The sequence below is a fragment of the Scyliorhinus torazame genome, unplaced genomic scaffold, assembly GCF_047496885.1.
Source record: "Scyliorhinus torazame isolate Kashiwa2021f unplaced genomic scaffold, sScyTor2.1 scaffold_1399, whole genome shotgun sequence".
Taxonomy (NCBI): domain Eukaryota; kingdom Metazoa; phylum Chordata; class Chondrichthyes; order Carcharhiniformes; family Scyliorhinidae; genus Scyliorhinus; species Scyliorhinus torazame.
Window position 1 is genome coordinate 6709 of NW_027309126.1, and position 17226 is coordinate 23934.

The following is a 17226-nucleotide window of genomic DNA, read 5'->3' on the forward strand; positions in this document are numbered from 1 at the left end:
AAAAGAATAGCAATAAATGCTGGGAGGGTGATTTACCGGGCAGTGGGTTTCCCAGGTTAAAGAGGGGAGTTTAACTTTCTGAGGGCGGATGTGTCTCGAGACTTGGAATACCCGTGCTGTTCAGAGGTTGGGGTGGTGGCGAGGGGAGATTGAAGAAAGAATATAGCAGTCAAGGGAAGGAACATGTCCCCCACCCCCCTGCTCACCTGCCTGTCCCACCCTGACAGGATCACATTGCTATGTGTGGGATCCTGCTGTGCACCAATGGCCTGCAGCCTTTCCTGAACTGTCAACTTAGTGACCACGCACAATTTAAAATTAAACTGGCTCACTGAGTGTGAAGCAGTCGGGAGGCGGTGAGGGAGTGGGTCTGAAATGAATAGGCCGCAGCCTGGGTACAGGTTTGTCCTCAATGGTGGTGTTTGTGTTTTAGACAGGGCGGTGGGGTTGGAAGGATTTCTGAGGGGGGTTTGGGGTTAAATATCCCTGTCTCTGTCCCTCCAGCTTTCTATCTCTCCCTTTCCAATCATTTATTTGTACATTGAATCTTCTAATAAATGGGTTTGAGAATCCCAAGGTGATTTAGACATAGAAAGGATAGAAATGAAATGAAAATTGCTTATTGTCACAAGTAGGCTTCAATTAAGTTACTGTGAAAAGCCCCGAGTTGCCACATTCCGGCTCCTGTTCGGGAAGGCTGTTACGGGAATTGAACCGTGCTGCTGGCCTGCCTTGGTCTGCTTTCAAAGCCAGCGATTTAGCCCGGTGCTAAACAGCCGAACCATGTTCTTTATCAATGATAAGAAGATAGAAACAGTGGAAGTTCAAAACGTACAACATTTCTGTGTGATAGGATTGAGGCATCAGTTAAAATAGTTCTGTTTCAAAATTTAATCTCACCAGTCATTTCCGTGGCAGCTTTTGGAATCTCTCAGTGGAATTTACTTTATACAGTCAAGTGTTAACAAGTCTATGGGAACTCAAGTTTGATTGAGATATTCCTGCTTTATGGAAATGTGTCCGATCTTTTTTTTTCTTCAAAAAATATACTTTATTCATAAAATCTATCATAAACATTACAGAACATTTTGAATTGTCTTGACTGTACATTTCCATCAGAGTTACACATTCCCTTGACTTTCTTCCATTCAATTTTGATAACCTTACACACATATCGCTCTTTACGTTACAAAAGATCAGCCATGACCTCATTGAATGGAGGAGCAGGCTCGAGGGGCCAGATGGCCTACTCCTGCTCCTAGTAATTATGTTCTTATGTAATTCCTTCTTAAACATTATAGACGGGCAGAACGGTAGCATTGTGGAGAGCACAATTGCTTCACAGCTCCAGGGTCCCAGGTTCGATTCCGGCTTGGGTCACTGTCTGTGAGGAGTCTGCACATCCTCCCCGTGTTTGTGTGGGTTTCCTCCGGGTGCTCCGGTTTCCTCCCACAGTCCAAAGATGTGCAGGTTAGGTGGATTGGCCACGATAAATTGCTCTTAGTGTCCAAAATTGCCCTTAGTGTTGGGTGGGGTTATGTGGTTATGGGGATAGGGTGGGGGTGTTGACGTTGGGTAGGGTGCTCTTTCCAAGAACCGGTGCAGACTCGATGGGCCGAATGGCCTCCTTCTGCACTGTAAATTCTATGATCTATGATTTACATTGTCATGTTTCTTTTATACATTGGAGTGTTAATGACCCAGACCGAGGGGGGTTTACACTGTTAACTGCCCCTCGGTGTACATTTGCTGGTGAGACCTTACACAGTGGTCTTTCCCCTTTGCGCCTTGGCGGCAGCTGACCCAAGCTTGAGTGCGTCCCTCAGCACATAGTCCTGGACCTTGGAATGTGCCAGTCTGCAACACTCGGCACGGGACCTGGCGATTCTCCAACCATTTACCGCGCGTTCCACGAGTGTTTCACGCAACGCCGCTGCTAGCCACTCACAAGTAGCGGAATTGGTGAGGGTTTTGTGTCAGTTTTGCCATCGTGAAACTCCACGGATCCTCCGTTGGCATCAGCACTTAGCCTGAGGATTGGAGAATCCAGCCCACGGTGTTTTGAATTTGCCGACCACAAATAAAATGTCAGGGGGAGAATTGCGTGGGGTGAGGGTTATTTTTTCTGGGGTAAATAAATTGTAGTTATGGGTGGATTGCAGGCAGAGTAATAAACTCTGAGCAGAAGGAATAATTGTTGATAATGGAAGGGAGTAAAATAATGGAGGTGGGCAATTATTGTGTGGAAAGACTAGGTAACCAGCAAATACATAAGACTGGACAGGTCTCGAAAGAGTTGAGCGCCCTACTGGCAAGTGAATGAACAGCAATTCTATTTTTATTTTGTAAATCAGGGGAGAGCGCGAACGCAGTCCCCCACTACCACAAATTTTGCAGTCGAGTATCCCGCATTTGGGGACATCGCAGGCGTCAGCACACCCGAAGTGCAATGGGCTAGCCTCGTCCTGGGCGAACCACCTTTTTGATCATGGTTTCACCCCTGCCAGGTAAGTATGCTTAAAAACACGACACACTCCCAGCCCACACCACACATCACATCTTTCACTCACACTTACTGCATTTACACCGCTAAACTGTCCCTTTACTTACAATTTCCTCTCATCAGTAAAGCTACTTCTTCGGTATTGTTCTAACAAATGTTGGAATGTTCCTCTCTAGTTGGAGAAATATGGCTCAAAAAGTCCACTATGCTCATTTGCATATTGCCCTTAAAAGGAAGTGAACCGCCCCTCAGCCACAATCACAGGCTCAGCTTTCCGGAAAGAAAACTTTCTCTGTCTAACTTTGTTCAGCAAGGAAAGATGAAACTTCTCAGACACTGGCAGAGAGAGAGATTGATCAGGAGGGTTTGGAGTCACAAACATGCTCATTATTGTCACTCGGAGAGATGTTTTTGGTCACGAGGTTGAGGAACCCCCCCCAGACTCCCCACACCCACTCCCTCCCACACACTTCCTTCCCCCCCCACTCCCCCCCCCACACACACCACCGCCCCACACACTCCCCCCCACCCACTCTCCACCCCACACACTCCCCACACTCCCCCCCTCACACACTCCCCCACCCACACACTCCCCACCCCACACTCCCCCCCCCACACACACACACACTCCCCCCCCACACACCCACTCCCCCCACACACACAACCCCGCCCCACACACTCCCCCCCCCCACACACTCCCTACCCCCCAATCCCCCCCCACACACCCCCCCACACAAACACCCACACACTCCCCCCCACACATACTCCCCCCACAGGGAGGGTGCAGAAGAGATTTACCAGATGTTGCCTGGTATGGAGGGCATTAGGTATGAGGAGCGGTTGAATAAACTCGGTTTGTTCTCACTGGAACGACGGAGGTTGAGGGGTGACCTGATAGCGGTCTACAAAATTATAAGGAGCATAGACAGATAGTCAGCGGCTTTTCCCCATGGTAGCAGGGTCAATTACTCGGGGGCATAGGTTTAAGGTGCGAGGGGCAATGTTTAGAAATGAAATGAAATGAAATGAAAATCGCTTATTGTCACAAGTAGGCTTCAATGAAGTTACTGTGAAAAGACCCTAGTCGCCACATTCCAGCGCCTGTTCGGGGAGGCTGTTACAGGAATTGAACCGTGCTGCTGGCCTGCCTTGGTCTGCTTTCAAAGCCAGCGATTTAGCCCTGTGTACGAGGCAAGTCTTTTACACAGAGGGTAGTGGGTGCCTGGAACTCGCTGCCGGAGGAGGTGGTGGAAGCAGGGACGATAGTGACATTTAAGGTCCATCTTGAGAAATACATGAATAGGATGGGAATAGAGGGATACAGACCCAGGAAGTGTAGAAGATTGTAGTTTAGGCGGGCAGCATTGTAGTTTAGGTGGCACTGGCTTGGAGGGCCGAAGGGCCTGTTCCTGTGCTGTACTTTTCTTTGTTCTTTGTTGTTCTTGTTCAATATAAACCCCATATTTCAATTTATTTCCTGGCTGCATCAGTAGCTGTAAATGCTGCTGTACACTCTATCTGAAATATTACTGCATTAGAGAATGTCATTCTGAATATTAGCTTGTAATATATAGCTGTTCTCATCCATATCACTATTGAGAACACATTAGCTCCTTTCCCAGATATCACTGCAGTTGACCCGGTCACTGTTTATACTATAAGACTAGAATAAACATTCCACCATGTTGATGTGGTCACTACAATTATTCCTTTTGGAGTTCTGACTATCATGTACCCAGGGTGAGAGCCTGTGAGACTACACTGTATAATAATCTTTATTCGGCACCGAGGTCCCAGGTTCGATCCTGGCTCTGGGTCACAGTCCGTGTGGAGTTTGCACATTCTCCCCGTGTTTGCATGGCTTTCGCCCCCACAACCCAAACGAGGTGCCGTGTAGGTGGATTGACCACATTAAATTGCACCACACCAACCAGCGCCGAAGGGCCTCCGCCGGCCGGCGAGGTTGGCGCACGTGCGGGAGCGCCAGCGCGATCTGGCGCATGCGCCGAATCGCTGCCGTATTTACCTTTTTTTTTCTTTTTAAAAAGTATTTTTATTAAGGTTTTGCAGAATTTTTTCATAATAATACAGTAGTAACAATAACAACAAAACAAACTAGAGTGAACATTCACATAATGCAAAAAGAGAATATACAATAACAATTAAACAGACATTACCCCACGCGACCCAGTCTTCCCACACCATCCCAATGAAGCACACACCCACCCCCCCTACGGATTGCTGCTGCTGCTGACATTTTAATTTCCCCCGAGAAAGTCGAGGAACGGCTGCCACCTCCGAGCGAACCCCAGCATTGACCCTCTTAAGGCAAACTTTATTTTCTCGAGGCTGAGAAACCCAGCCATGTCGTTAACCCAAGTCTCTACACTCGGGGGCTTCGAGTCCCTCCACATTAATAAAATCCATCTCCAGGCTACTAGGGAGGCAAAGGCCAAGACGTCGGCCTCTTTCGCCCCCTGAACTCCCGGGTCTTCTGACACTCCAAAGATTGCTATCTCTGGACTCGGCACCACCCGTGTGTTAAGCACCTTGGACATTGCCCTCGCGAACCCGTGCCAGAACTCTCTAAGCTCCGGGCATGCCCAAAACATGTGGACATGGTTTGCAGGGCTGCCCTTGCACCTCACACAACTGTCTTCTACCCTAAAAACGTGCTCATTCTCGCTGCCATCATGTGTGCCCGGTGGACCACCTTAAATTGAATTAGACTGAGCCTGGCACATGATGAGGAGGAATTAACCCTGCCCAGGACCTCTGCCCACAGACCCGCTTTCAACTCCTCACCCCTCACCTAGCTCCTCCTCCCACTTGCCCTTGAGCTCCTCCACCAGGGTTTCCTCCGCCTCCTGTAGTTCCCGGTAGATATCCAATACCTTCCCCTCCCCCACCCTGGTGCCGGAGACCACCCTGTCCTGTATCCTCAGTGGTGGCAGCGTCGGAAAGGCCACTGCCTGTTTGTTCTGGAATGCTCGTACTTGCAGATGTTTAAAGGCGTTTCCTGGCGGCAGATTAAATTTGTCCTCTAGTGCCTTCAAACTGGGAAAGCTTCCGTTTATGACCAGATCTCCCATCCTGCTGATACCTGCCCTCTGCCAGCTGTGGAACCCACCATCCATCCTACCCGGGACAAACCTGAGGTTGTTACATATCGGGGTCCAGATCGACGCTCCCTCAACCTTCTTGTACCTCCTCCACTGTCCCCAGATCCGCAGTGTCGCCACCACCACCGGACTTGTGGAGTAACCGGTCGGCGAGAACGGCAAAGGAGCTGTTATCAAAGCTCCCAGACTGGTACCTTTACATGACGCCGTCTCCAGCTGCTCCCCCCCCCACCCCCCCACCCCCCCCCCCCACCACCATCGCCCACTTCCTAATCATCGCTATATTGGTCGCCCAGTAGTAGTTGTGAAAGCTTGGCAGCGCCAACCTGCCCCCCCACCCCTCCGACTGCGCTCCAACAGCGATCTCCTTTATTCGCCCACACAATGAACCTACTCACCCACTTAAAAAAGGCCTTAGGGATGAAGATGGGGAGGCACTGAAAGACAAACAAAAATCTGTGGAGGACAGCCATTTTCACGGTCTGCACCCTCCCTGCCAGTGACAGCGGGAGCATGTCCCACCTTTTAAAGTCCCCTTCCATTTGCTCCACAAACCGGGTCAGGTTGAGCCTGTGCAGGGCATCCCATTTCCTGGCCACTTGTATACCAGGGTAACAAAAACTTTCGCTGTTACCACCTCCACCTCCCCTCCCTCTCAGGGCATCATAATAATATTGAAAAGTCTCCGGACATTGGTATTGAGTTGTCTGCCTTTCACAAACCCAGTCTGGACTTCCTCTATCACCCCTGGGACGCAATCCTCAATTCTTGTGGCCAGAATCTTAGCTAGCAATTTGGTATCCACGTTTATCAGCAAAATCGGCCTGTGTGACTCGCAATGTTCCGGGTCCTTCCCTCGTTTAAGAATGAGTGAGATCAAGGCCTGTAACATTGTTGGGGGGGGGAGGGTTCCTTTTTCTCTAGCCTCATTGAAGGTCCTCATCAGGAGTGGGCTCAATATTTCCGAAAATGTCTTATAGAATTCTACCTGGTAACCGTCCTGCCCTGGGGCTTTACCCAATTGCATGCCCTCTATACCCTTGACAATCTCCTCCAATTCAATCAGGGCCCTCAGCCCCTCCACCAGGGCCTCTTCCACCTTTGGAAACCTCAACTGGTCCAAAAGTTGCCTCATCCCATCCACTCCCGTGGGAGGCTCCGACTCAGACAGTTTACTATAGAACTCCTTAAAGACTCCGTTCACCCCCCCCCCCCCCCCCACTGCTGGCGTATTTCCTGCGCATGCGCACGGGATTTCTTCTCTGCGCCGGCCATCGCGGAGGTTCACAGCGGCCGGCGTGGAGGGAAAGAGTGCCCCCACGGCACAGCCCCACCTGCGGATCGGTGGGCCCCGATCACGGGCCAGGCCACCGTGGGGCCACCGTGGGGCCACCCCCCCCCCCCCCCCCACCACGGGGCCAGATTCCCCCGTGCCCCGCGAGGACTCCGCAGGCCGCACGCAGAGCCAGGTCCTGCAGGTAAGGACCTGTTGTGATTTGCGCCAGCGGGACCAGCCGAAAACGACGGCATCTCCACCTTTAACTTGGAGAGGTGTATCTGTCCTGTGTGTGACCCAAGTCACCCACTGACTCTGAACATCCTCACAGCAACTTGGGGACAGGCATTTCGAAAGCACATTTCAGAACCTTTGGGTATCGCAAACTGCTTCACAGGCAATGGAGCCCTTTTGAAATCTAGTCAGGAGTAATTTAGGAAATGGACCAGCTAATTTGAGAAAGAGAGAGAGAGAGAGAGAGAGATACAGGGAGACACAGAAACAAGATGAGGTTGTGCTGTACATGTTTCAGAACTGACACTGAGACACACACGAGATGTACAATATCAATTATTATTCTGAAGCATTTGATTAAATCATCCCTTAACCTAAATTCCATTGTTTCAGAGTAAAGCTTCATCTACACTGTCCATCAAACACTCACAACCCAAATACTGTCTGGAATTAAATACAGAGTCAAAATCCCTCTGTCCTGTCCAAGGGATTTTTCATTGCAGATACTTATTTTTATTATTTTGGAAAAGCAGAATTCAAATTGCACCGAATCCCAGGGTGGACTCTTGTTCATTACAATCATGAACTCAGCCCTTCACATTCAAACATGAAGTTTAAGCTCTGATTACAGGTGCCTGCTTGTCTCTGTTTGTATATTGGATATTCTGAATTCAAGTTGCTTTGTCACTTGTCTGAAGGATTTGAATAATTGGTGTTGGTTAATCAATCCTTTCTCTCAGCACATGGAAGTTGTGAACCTCAGTCTGATGTAGTAAACAAAAAACTGCTTCCTTTGATCATCAATCCATTTCCCAACCCTAAAAAGATCTCACACCTTTCCATAATGCAGGAATATCTCAATCAAAACTTCTAATCAGTTCCCCATACACTTGTTAACACTTGCCTGTGTGAAGTAAATTCCACTGACAGATTCCAAAACTTGCACAGAACAATGACTGATTACTTTAAACTTTCAAACAGAATTATTTTAACTTGTACGAAGTCTTACAACACCGGGTTAAAGTCCAACAGGTTTGTTTCGATGTCACTAGCTTTCGGAGCGCTGCTCCTTCCTCAGGTGAATGAAGACGTATGTTCCAGAAACACATATATAGACAAATCCAAAGATGCCAAACAATGCTTGGAATGCGACCATTAGCAGGTGATTAAATCTTTGCAGATCCAGAGATGGGGTAACCCCAGGTTAAAGAGGTGTGAATTGTGTCAAGCCAGGACAGTTGGTAGGATTTCGCAGGCCAGATGGTGGGGGATGAATGTAATGCAACATGAATCCCAGGTCCCGGTTGAGGCCGCACTCATGTGTGCGGAACTTGGCTATAAGTTTCTGCTCGGCGATTCTGCGTAGTCGCGCGTGCTGAAGGCCGCCTTGGAGAACGCTTACCCGGAGATCAGAGGCTGAATGCCCTTGACTGCTGAAGTGTTCCCCGACTGCAAGGGAACATTCCTGCCTGGCGATTGTTGCGCGATGTCCGTTCAATCGTTGTCGCAGTGTCTGCATTGTCTCGCCAATGTACCACGCTTTGGGACATCCTTTCCTGCAGCGTATGAGGTAGACAACGTTGGCCGAGTCACACGAGTATGTACCGCGTACCTGGTGGGTGGTGTTCTCACGTGTAATAGTGGTATCCATGTCGATGATCTGGCACGTCTTGCAGAGATTACCATGGCAGGGTTGTGTGGTGTCGTGGTCACTGTTCTGAAGACTGGGTAGTTTGCTGCAAACAATGGTTTGTTTGAGGTTGCGCGGTTGTTTGAAGGCAAGTAGTGGGGGTGTGGGGATGACCTTGGTAAGATGTTCATCGTCATCAATGACGTGTTGAAGGCTGTGAAGAAGATGACGTCGTTTCTCCGCTCCGGGGAATGCAACTGATTTTGGAGAGTAGTCCATGGTGAGTCTGATGGTTGGCTGGAACTTTTTAATGTCATCGTGTAGTCATTTCAGTGATTCTTTGCCGTGGGTCCAAAGGAAAAAAATGTCATCGATGTATCTGGTGTATAACGTCGGTTGAAGGTCCTGTGTGGTGAGTAGGTCCTGTTCAAACTTGTGCATGAAGATGTTGGCGTATTGGGGTGCGAATTTGGTCCCCATGGCTGTTCCGTGCATCTGGATGAAGAACTTGTTGTTGAAGGTGAAGACGTTGTGATCCAGAATGAAGCGGATGAGTTGCAGAATTGCGTCTAGAGATTGGCAGTTGTCGGTGTTGAGTACTGAGGCTGTTGCAGCAATGCCGCCGTCATGGGGGATGCTGGTGTAGAGTGCCGAGACGTCCATTGTGACGAGGAATGTTCCTGGTTCAACTGGTCCATGGTTGCTGAGTTTCTGTTGGAAGTCCGTTGTGTCGCAACAGAAGCTGGGCGTACCTTGTACGATGGGTTTCAAGATGCCCTCGATGTAGCCAGAGAGGTTCTCACACAAGGTCCCATTGCCTGAAACGATAGGGCGGCCTGGTGTGTTGGCCTTATGTATTTTCGGGAGGCAGTAGAGATCTCCAACGCGGGGAGTACGTGGGATGAGAGCACGTAGCCTGCTCTGCAGATCTGGATCCAAGGTCTTGATCAGTCTGTTAAGTTGGCGGATGTGTTCCTTGGTCGGATCTGCGGGTAACTGTCTGTAGTGTTCTTGGTTGTTCAGTTGTCGGTATACTTCTTTGCAGTAGTCCGTTCTGTTCAGTACGACAGTGGCCCCTCCTTTGTCTGCTGGTTTGATGACGATGCTGCGGTTGGTCTTGAGAGGGCGGATGGCATTGCGTTGTGCTTGGGTGACGTTCGGGGCTGTCTTGTGAATGCGACTGATGAATCTGGCATTGACTCGACTCCTGACGGCTTGAGCATACATGTCGAGTCTAAGGCAGCGGCCTTCCGGAGGGGTCCAATTCGACTCTTTCCTCTTCGGTTGCCGCACCGCAGATCTCTTGGTCTGCTGTTCCGGTTCATTGATAGTCTCCTTGGGTTCGCTGTTGGCCTCTTGGGGGTCTGTGGAAGAATTCCTGGAGCCTCATTCGCCTGATGAATTCCTCCGCGTCTGCCGCGAAGCTGATGGGGTCCATTTAGGTGGTGGTGCAGAAATTGAGCCCTCTGCTGAGGACTTCGGTTTTATCTGGTTGAAGGGTGTAGTCTGACAAGTTGACAATAGATTTCCCTGTATTATTTTCTACTGTGGTACCGGGGGTGGCTTGGTTGCTGCCGGTGGTGATGCCAAGTTTCTCAAGCTTCCTGTTCTTGGTGTGCATATAGGTGGCATAGTATTGTTGTCTCATCTGTTTGGCGGTGTTCCGCAGCTGGTCTGCTGCATCCTGAGCGCAAGTTGAGAATATGGCCTCTATCTTGGTTTCCAGGTTGCTGCGTCTGCTGTAGAGCTGGCGGCCGAGGTGGTTGAGGAGTGTGTGAGAGGTGCGACGGCAGAGTCTCTCAGCGTAGTCAGTGTTGTCGGTCGACTTGAGTGGGTTTGTGATCTGTAGCCCTTTCGGGATCTTGTCTGCTTTCTTGCATCTTTGTAGAAACTTAATGTCAGTGTCTATATGCGCGACCTTCCTGGAGATCCTCTCCACTTTGAGCCGGCAGTTTGCGGTGTCGATGGTAGCCATGATGTAGAGATGCCGGCGTTGGACTGGGGTGAGCACAGTACGAAGTCTTACAAAACCAGGTTAAAGTCCAACAGGTTTGTTTCGATGTCACTAGCTTTCGGAGCGCTGCTCCTTCCTCAGGTGAACGATTTTAACTTGTGCATCAGTCCTATTATACAGAAATGTTGTCCCTGTGGGCTGACTGTTCCTCAGTACGATTGAAACAGTGAGGGACCCCACGCACTGCATTTGACGACATTTGTGGCACTTCCAATATCTACGAGACATTGCTGTCTGTATTGTGTGAATCCAGCTGCGAAAAATCAATTAACAGAAAGTAGTTGGGGATGATCATACTGACTGTTTTAATTTAATCTAAATTGTTTCATTATAAATTCTAATCTCAGGAATTGACATCAATTCTAATCTCAGGAATTGACATCAGAGGATTTCAGTGAAAAATCCCATTGAACCTCCTTGTCTAATAAAATGATGTTGTTGCCGATGACCCTGTATTGATTCAGGAATAAACTTTACATCTCACAGTGTGAAAAAAATCAAATTGAATCCCAATTTATATAGCAGCTGACTGAGGAAATCTGACTGTGAGTAACATAGAATAAGATTGTTCCCATCAAAGACTCCCAAGACAGGTCCGTCCTGGGAAATTCTTGCTGGTTTTTACTCATTGTATAGAAACCCCTCCTCGGGAGACAGATGAATAGACAACCCAAACTAGTCAGAAACTCAGGGGGAATTAAATATTAACATAAATACTGAAGTAAGGACAGGACATTGCTAGATCTGTTGCTGTGCCCTGAATTAACATGACCATAGACAGGACAAATGCCTCTGGCCTCTCCTGTGAAGACACATCTTTAGCAAACCATCGCAGCGGACAGACTGAAAACATTCATGACAGAAAGTCATGGGGTAGGTCTGCACACAGATCTCTGAGGAGATCTCAACCAATACTGTTTCTAATCATTTCCCAATAGTATTTGAACTCAGCGCTGGCTGAGGCCTGTTCTGCAGGCTTCACCCAGGGTGAGTTGTGTCTGGTTATTACCCTGACCGAGGTGTAATTTTAATAACTGAGGGATAGTGAGTGAGGGAGGGGGACAGAAATATAAATGAGTGAGGGACTGAGAGTCAGAGAGAAACATAAGGGAAGGGGGAAACTGTCTCTCATCTTTTTTTAGCCTCTGGTTGAAAGCTGTACCATTTTTGTGTTTGAACATTGCTGAGAGTTTGTGTAACTGATAAGTGGATCCTGGGATCTCGCTATATCAAATAGTGTCAGTTTTCCCATCTTTCAGTCAACTTTCTCCCTCTTTTCCCCAGGAATTTGAATTTTGAAGACTGCAATGTGAGCAGGAATCTTTGGACAAGGGCTATTCTCCAGAGGACAAGTGGAAGGACTGAGGCCTACTCCACTGGCCGCACACACGTGAGTTGTCTCTTTATTGCCGCCCCGGCCTTGCACTTAGACACAAACACATTAACCCTTTGGTGGGTGACAAAGAGTAAATTAAAGATCTGTAATATGAAGCTGTCTAAATGTTGTTTATGAACCCAAAATAACAGGGGTTCTTTTAAATCTGGATGTCCCAAAAGGGAGGGGGGGTTTGATTTCATTGCCTGAGCCACGTTCACTCTCTGTATAACCTGTTAGCTATTTTAAACGACACGCAACACTGCTGACTGCACCTTCTGGGATCTTTCTCTGTACCAATGGATTTTGTTTTAAAAAGGGTTTTCTTAGTTTTGAGAGGCAGTTTAACTCTTTCCGAGGATTGAAGGGAGTTCTTTAGACTTGGTCCAATCCACACACACAGGATGAGGGGGGAGGAAGGGGTTTAGATCCAGGGTGGAATGGGGGAATGAGGCTCGTAGCAGGAGTGAGGGAGGGGGGGGGGAGAGGAAAGACAGCGCCCCGCCTGGTTAGGTTCACATTGCTGCTGCTGTGGGATCTTGCTGTTCACGCACAGGCCTGTGGCCTTTGCCCGCAAAGCAATTGAGATCACAACTCTTAAAATAAAATAGCACATGGACTGCAAAGTGGGTTCGAAGGTCTCAAATTTGAAAGTCTTGGGAATGAGGGAGTTGATGAACCCTTTCCACAGATGACTGAGGGGATATTCAGCCAGGATCACATTTCTGCTTGTGGGATCTTACTGTGCAAACAATACTGCTGTCAGTTTGTACATTGCAACAATGGTGTAGAAACAGAGAGAAAGAGAGAGAGAGAGAGAAATTCACGATGTGAAACTCTGAACTCAATAAGGAAAGTGTTATCATTTTTGGGATCTCCCTGTGCATAAGTTGCCTGCAGAATTCACAAAATTAACAAAAGCGGGGTCACTTTTAAAATTTATCCATCGACTAAAGTAATCTCGATGGTGCGGAATTAAAGTCCCTTAACTTGAAGCGGGTATAATTCTGGAATGAAGCCTGTATTTTAGGCCGAGACATAAATATGAGGGTGCAATGAAATCCGCAGGGGGCCATTTGAATTCAGTTTGCTGTGGTTCTGATTGTTAGATTCCTGTGTGTGACCCTCTCTTTCTCTCTCTCTCTCCTTCACAACTACTGGGATGAGCAAGACAGAGAGAGAAGTACAGAAAGAATGTGGGGCTGGGGGGTGATGGAGATTAGAGAGAGGGAGAATGACAGAGAGGGAGGTAGTGAAAAAGAGAGGCTGTCTCTCTCTTTCTGCATTCTTTCCATTCTTGTCTCTCTCCCTCTGTCTCCCCAGCGTTCTGCCGATATCTGTCCATCTCTCTCCACCTTCTTGGTGTCTCTTTAAACCTTCAATCAACAAAAACCACCCCACAAACTGCACCGGGGAGCCTCCAGCACACCTTCCCGGGAATTCCTTGATTTGCGAAAAGAATAGCAATAAATGCTGGGAGGGTGATTTACCGGGCAGTGGGTTTCCCAGGTTAAAGAGGGGAGTTTAACTTTCTGAGGGCGGATGTGTCTCGAGACTTGGAATACCCGTGCTGTTCAGAGGTTGGGGTGGTGGCGAGGGGAGATTGAAGAAAGAATATAGCAGTCAAGGGAAGGAACATGTCCCCCACCCCCCTGCTCACCTGCCTGTCCCACCCTGACAGGATCACATTGCTATGTGTGGGATCCTGCTGTGCACCAATGGCCTGCAGCCTTTCCTGAACTGTCAACTTAGTGACCACGCACAATTTAAAATTAAACTGGCTCACTGAGTGTGAAGCAGTCGGGAGGCGGTGAGGGAGTGGGTCTGAAATGAATAGGCCGCAGCCTGGGTACAGGTTTGTCCTCAATGGTGGTGTTTGTGTTTTAGACAGGGCGGTGGGGTTGGAAGGATTTCTGAGGGGGGTTTGGGGTTAAATATCCCTGTCTCTGTCCCTCCAGCTTTCTATCTCTCCCTTTCCAATCATTTATTTGTACATTGAATCTTCTAATAAATGGGTTTGAGAATCCCAAGGTGATTTAGACATAGAAAGGATAGAAATGAAATGAAAATTGCTTATTGTCACAAGTAGGCTTCAATTAAGTTACTGTGAAAAGCCCCGAGTTGCCACATTCCGGCTCCTGTTCGGGAAGGCTGTTACGGGAATTGAACCGTGCTGCTGGCCTGCCTTGGTCTGCTTTCAAAGCCAGCGATTTAGCCCGGTGCTAAACAGCCGAACCATGTTCTTTATCAATGATAAGAAGATAGAAACAGTGGAAGTTCAAAACGTACAACATTTCTGTGTGATAGGATTGAGGCATCAGTTAAAATAGTTCTGTTTCAAAATTTAATCTCACCAGTCATTTCCGTGGCAGCTTTTGGAATCTCTCAGTGGAATTTACTTTATACAGTCAAGTGTTAACAAGCCTATGGGAACTCAAGTTTGATTGAGATATTCCTGCTTTATGGAAATGTGTCCGATCTTTTTTTTTCTTCAAAAAATATACTTTATTCATAAAATCTATCATAAACATTACAGAACATTTTGAATTGTCTTGACTGTACATTTCCATCAGAGTTACACATTCCCTTGACTTTCTTCCATTCAATTTTGATAACCTTACACACATATCGCTCTTTACGTTACAAAAGATCAGCCATGACCTCATTGAATGGAGGAGCAGGCTCGAGGGGCCAGATGGCCTACTCCTGCTCCTAGTAATTATGTTCTTATGTAATTCCTTCTTAAACATTATAGACGGGCAGAACGGTAGCATTGTGGAGAGCACAATTGCTTCACAGCTCCAGGGTCCCAGGTTCGATTCCGGCTTGGGTCACTGTCTGTGAGGAGTCTGCACATCCTCCCCGTGTTTGTGTGGGTTTCCTCCGGGTGCTCCGGTTTCCTCCCACAGTCCAAAGATGTGCAGGTTAGGTGGATTGGCCACGATAAATTGCTCTTAGTGTCCAAAATTGCCCTTAGTGTTGGGTGGGGTTATGTGGTTATGGGGATAGGGTGGGGGTGTTGACGTTGGGTAGGGTGCTCTTTCCAAGAACCGGTGCAGACTCGATGGGCCGAATGGCCTCCTTCTGCACTGTAAATTCTATGATCTATGATTTACATTGTCATGTTTCTTTTATACATTGGAGTGTTAATGACCCAGACCGAGGGGGGTTTACACTGTTAACTGCCCCTCGGTGTACATTTGCTGGTGAGACCTTACACAGTGGTCTTTCCCCTTTGCGCCTTGGCGGCAGCTGACCCAAGCTTGAGTGCGTCCCTCAGCACATAGTCCTGGACCTTGGAATGTGCCAGTCTGCAACACTCGGCACGGGACCTGGCGATTCTCCAACCATTTACCGCGCGTTCCACGAGTGTTTCACGCAACGCCGCTGCTAGCCACTCACAAGTAGCGGAATTGGTGAGGGTTTTGTGTCAGTTTTGCCATCGTGAAACTCCACGGATCCTCCGTTGGCATCAGCACTTAGCCTGAGGATTGGAGAATCCAGCCCACGGTGTTTTGAATTTGCCGACCACAAATAAAATGTCAGGGGGAGAATTGCGTGGGGTGAGGGTTATTTTTTCTGGGGTAAATAAATTGTAGTTATGGGTGGATTGCAGGCAGAGTAATAAACTCTGAGCAGAAGGAATAATTGTTGATAATGGAAGGGAGTAAAATAATGGAGGTGGGCAATTATTGTGTGGAAAGACTAGGTAACCAGCAAATACATAAGACTGGACAGGTCTCGAAAGAGTTGAGCGCCCTACTGGCAAGTGAATGAACAGCAATTCTATTTTTATTTTGTAAATCAGGGGAGAGCGCGAACGCAGTCCCCCACTACCACAAATTTTGCAGTCGAGTATCCCGCATTTGGGGACATCGCAGGCGTCAGCACACCCGAAGTGCAATGGGCTAGCCTCGTCCTGGGCGAACCACCTTTTTGATCATGGTTTCACCCCTGCCAGGTAAGTATGCTTAAAAGCACGACACACTCCCAGCCCACACCACACATCACATCTTTCACTCACACTTACTGCATTTACACCGCTAAACTGTCCCTTTACTTACAATTTCCTCTCATCAGTAAAGCTACTTCTTCGGTATTGTTCTAACAAATGTTGGAATGTTCCTCTCTAGTTGGAGAAATATGGCTCAAAAAGTCCACTATTCTCATTTGCATATTGCCCTTAAAAGGAAGTGAACCGCCCCTCAGCCACAATCACAGGCTCAGCTTTCCGGAAAGAAAACTTTCTCTGTCTAACTTTGTTCAGCAAGGAAAGATGAAACTTCTCAGACACTGGCAGAGAGAGAGATTGATCAGGAGGGTTTGGAGTCACAAACATGCTCATTATTGTCACTCGGAGAGATGTTTTTGGTCACGAGGTTGAGGAACCCCCCCCAGACTCCCCACACCCACTCCCTCCCACACACTTCCTTCCCCCCCACTCCCCCCCCCACACACACCACCGCCCCACACACTCCCCCCCACCCACTCTCCACCCCACACACTCCCCACACTCCCCCCCTCACACACTCCCCCACCCACACACTCCCCACCCCACACTCCCCCCCCCACACACACACACACTCCCCCCCCACACACCCACTCCCCCCACACACACAACCCCGCCCCACACACTCCCCCCCCCCCACACACTCCCTACCCCCCAATCCCCCCCCACACACACCCCCACACAAACACCCACACACTCCCCCCCACACATACTCCCCCCACAGGGAGGGTGCAGAAGAGATTTACCAGATGTTGCCTGGTATGGAGGGCATTAGGTATGAGGAGCGGTTGAATAAACTCGGTTTGTTCTCACTGGAACGACGGAGGTTGAGGGGTGACCTGATAGCGGTCTACAAAATTATAAGGAGCATAGACAGATAGTCAGCGGCTTTTCCCCATGGTAGCAGGGTCAATTACTCGGGGGCATAGGTTTAAGGTGCGAGGGGCAATGTTTAGAAATGAAATGAAATGAAATGAAAATCGCTTATTGTCACAAGTAGGCTTCAATGAAGTTACTGTGAAAAGACCCTAGTCGCCACATTCCAGCGCCTGTTCGGGGAGGC

General features: G+C 48.5%; 2 non-coding genes across 2 annotated transcripts; both read right to left on the bottom strand.

The window, feature by feature from the left end:
- Window positions 1–2351: 2351 nt before the first annotated feature.
- Window positions 2352–2515, bottom strand: LOC140407265 (U1 spliceosomal RNA). The gene has a single exon (XR_011939569.1). It is a non-coding gene; the product is annotated as a U1 spliceosomal RNA (small nuclear RNA).
- Window positions 2516–15959: 13444 nt separating this feature from the next.
- On the bottom strand, window positions 15960–16123 carry LOC140407266 (U1 spliceosomal RNA). The gene has a single exon (XR_011939570.1). It is a non-coding gene; the product is annotated as a U1 spliceosomal RNA (small nuclear RNA).
- Between the last annotated feature and the right edge of the window lie 1103 nt (window positions 16124–17226).